Source organism: Nuphar pumila, chromosome 5, assembly GCF_984573655.1.
Source record: "Nuphar pumila chromosome 5, dmNupPumi1.hap1.1, whole genome shotgun sequence".
In the NCBI taxonomy this organism is placed as follows: Eukaryota; Viridiplantae; Streptophyta; class Magnoliopsida; order Nymphaeales; family Nymphaeaceae; genus Nuphar; species Nuphar pumila.
In genome coordinates, this window is record NC_143253.1 from 126160972 (window position 1) to 126165056 (window position 4085).

The window sequence follows — 4085 nt, forward strand, 5'->3', positions numbered from 1 at the left end:
AAGAAGCATACTCAAGCTAATAAAATACATCTTGTAATACATACCACATCACTTTCTCATATGCTCTTATGTTTGTATTTCGGAAACAATGCTATTCATGGTTGTAGTTAGCGAGATATTGGAGTGTGTTTGCTGCAGGTACATGTTTGACATTGTTTTGATATGAATGCTTTGAATGTATTGAAATGTTTGATGTAAATGTATGCATGGTTTCATGAAGTTATTTTTGATTTGATTATGTATCCATGTTCATAGAACTGTATATCATGTTACATTCCATGCATACTTATCATGTACATGCACAATTCATGCATAGTTATAAAACTGATTCATGTAGGACCTTTAAATCTTTATATTTCATGCACATGTCATGTCCATGATAAGATCACGAGTTATGTAACTGATCCAAATAACATTTTTATTTGTTAGAATATGGTTCATGGAGGTCATAGTGGCCGAGCACCCAGTGGTGGAGGATCAAGTGGAGGTCGTGATAGTCAGTCTCAGCCTTCGTCTTCATGTAATACTTTGATAGGTATATCATTTAAATAATTATATACTTGATTAGTTTAAATATGCATTGTGTGAATTTTTAACTCATTTTTCTATAAATGATGTTTCGCGTGCACATGACCCACCTACACCAGCTATTCATACACATCACAAGACAACGTCAAATGCAGGGTCTTCTCAGTCTGAGACACGATGACTCATTTAAATAGTATATATCAATAGTCGACCGTAAATATTTCATTTTCACTTATCCAATACTTATCCTATAAATATATTGATAGTTGATTGTTAATGTGTATCAATTCATATGCAGTGCGAGGTTCGAGTCACGAGAAATAATATGAGAAATTAGGCAGTTAATACTTCAGCATCTTCTAGAACCGATCGCTCAATGAAAAGAGTATCAGAAGGAGGTGTGAAGTGCATAATCATAAACCCTCCTATTTGTAAGTGTTACATCTAGCCAAAGCCCTTCATTCTGTTGATGTGAAGTGCATAATCATACCTGACTTCTCCTAAGTATATCTCCCCAACTAGAACGAGTTTGACCTATAAATTTTAACCATAAACCCTCCTATTTGTCTTTAACCAACCCATCAAAAATCGTGTTTAGACTCTACCTCGGTGAGGAGAAATAAATCCGACACCCATACATGTTTTTGACAAATCTAAGTCCAAACCCAATCCCATTTTCCCTATTCTCGTATTTTTATCTCTCAAACCGTGTAGACTTAGAATCTCAAACTTTATCATCACCTTTCATAACTTGTCCCAGAACTTTTCTTAATTTTTTTTTATATTTTTTTTATTAGTATTTTAAGGGTTATAATTTTTTCTCTCATGGTCTATAAAAACTGATAAAAACGTAATGTCCATAAAACCTCAAAATTGCAATAATTATTTTTCCTAAAATACAAGTCATAAAGTCTAAAAAAATTTACCCAGGCTAGTTTGACATGTCCAAAAGCCACTCTTAAGTTTTTAGCAATTTATCTATTGTGAATTGGGATAACCAAATTGTTTTGTGAACCCTACCAAAATTCAACTAAACCTAACATTGTCTCTAACATACCCAACCTAGGCTGAAACTAAGCTTGAACTCAGACCAACCTAGTGAGCTCCAAAACATAACAATTACCACCATCGCTAATCTTCGTCACCATCACCATTATCAATGCTACCATCATCAATCACCACTAGGTTTCGCAAATGAGTTTTGTTATTTTTTTCGCAACCAAATTTTGTTATTGTATTACAATTGAGTTTTGCTAAAACTGTATAATTAAGCAAATTTTGTTTGGCTAAAAATATATAGCCTTTAAAAGTTTTAGTGAGACTCAACTTTCACCAGCAAAATTAAGATTCACCAATACAATTTCAGTGAAACTCGACTTCACTAGGAAAACTCAGTTGCAATCCAATAACAAAAATCAGTTGTAAAATCTAGTTGTTATAGGACTAGCAAAACATGGTGATGGTGGATGAAGATGATAATGGCAATGATAATGGTGATGGTGATGGTAATGGCAGTGACAGTGGTGGTAATGATGATGGTGATGTCAATGGTGACCGTAGTGGTTGTAGTTGTGATAATGGTGAAAAAATGGTGATGGGGGTGGGGATAACGATAGTGGAGTGGAATAAAAGTAGTAAAAAACAATAAAAGTCTCACTAGTGTGAAAGGCACGCTTCTCAGCTTTGCTTCAAAATGGCTAAAAAAAAAGCCTCAAAGCTCACACGTAAAATCGCATGGAAACAAAGCGTTCACTTTTTTAGAAAAACGCACGCTTTGTTGCGCGTTTTGCACTTTGTAGGTGAAGTTTACGCTTTATCCTTTGCTGCTCAAACATGGTTTGACTGCCCGTTTTTTTTATCCAAAATTTTCTTTTTTCCCTTAAAGAGATGGAAACCAAATGCCCCAAAACCCCAAAATCGAACTTAGGGCTTTGCTCTTTCATCCATGGAGGCATGGAACCCATATGCAAATAGGCGTGACCACGTGAGGAATCCTGTGTCCAGCGACATCTGAGGCACTTAAACTTTCATTTTTCAGCGAGTTTTACGGTTTCTCTGTGTCCTGAAGACCAGTAAAGTGTTACAGGAAACATGTTTTTTTCTCAATGTTTCTGTGATTTAGATACATATAGTTTCTCTGTGCCGCAAGCAGCCCCTTCACGCCGTGAAGACACCTCTCTCTCTCTCTCTCTCTGGTTTGTGTGAGGGAGCGAACATCCCCTTAATGCCAGTATGGTTATTTAAAAATTGATACTTTGAATCGCTAGAATACCTTTATGACGATGCGATTGAATATTGTCTTTAGAATATTAATTAGTTTTTGCTTTTATTTTGTTGGTTAAGTACAATTATGATCTACTTGTTTGTGATAATTTTAGATTTTTATGTTTTGGATTTTAGTAAGGTATTGTAATATCATAATGTGTTGAACTTTTTTACTTTTGCTTATTGATAACATTGTTTGTTAGTAATCATTAATGAAAAGCTGCACCCTTTTTTCTCAATTCAACATTGAAAAATGTCATAATTTCTCATGAATTTTTAATTTTTTAATATTGTGTGTGAAGCATAAGCTTTGGAGCGCCCACTTCGCTTGGAGGGGCTTAACGCTTCAGCTTTTCACAACATTGAGTCTGATATATTCATTAGTTCTGTTGCAACTAAATTGAGTTTGATTGTATAGGCGAAAGTGGAGTTTAGTTAAAATGATGTTTTAGTAAAAAGGTAAATTCAACAAAAATGCCCCTAAATTCAAGAGAAATAGGATTGGTGAATATACTAAATATTCTATAAAATGCAATTGTTCTCAAGTGTAGTATGGTCATTTTTTTAATTAATAAAACCTGGTGACCTCTCCCCAACTTATTTCTTATGAAAAAAAGAATCCGTTTTTTTTAATTTAATATTGTAATTTGAAATTTGTATCCAAATTCAACTCTTAATTATACATTGGATCTGCATTTAGATTTAGTCTTACTGCTCAATATTCAAATTTAAATTCGAATTTGTCATGATCCAACCCGTTTGCACCCTTGCATAATTGTTCATGTATCAAACATCCTTTATTGAAATTACTACCTTATTGTGGGCCGTGATGAACAAACGACAAAATGATAAAATTGAGGCAAGACAAATAATTGCTCATGCATGTCACATAATAAATTGGAGGTGGGGGCCACTGATGTGCCTTGCTTGCATGGCAATCATTGTATAGGCTTGCCTTGAAGTTAAAGCTTAGCCTTATACTTCGTTATTTGTGTTTCTCGTTGGGGGCAATGTTGTCAGCATGGGTATCGGGCCACCGATTACCGATACTCCGCTCAATTCATATCGGCCAGAAAATAATAAAAAAATATTACGTGTCAACCACTTATGAGGATAAGCTTGAGGATGTCACTATTGTTGAAAAGATCTTTCGTTCAATAACTACAAAGTTTAATTTTGTGATTTGTTCTATTGAAGAGTCTAAAGATATTGATACTCTTTTAATAGATGAGTTGCAAAATTTCCTGCTTGTTCATAAGCAGAAACTAACATGACAAGACAAAGAAGAACAA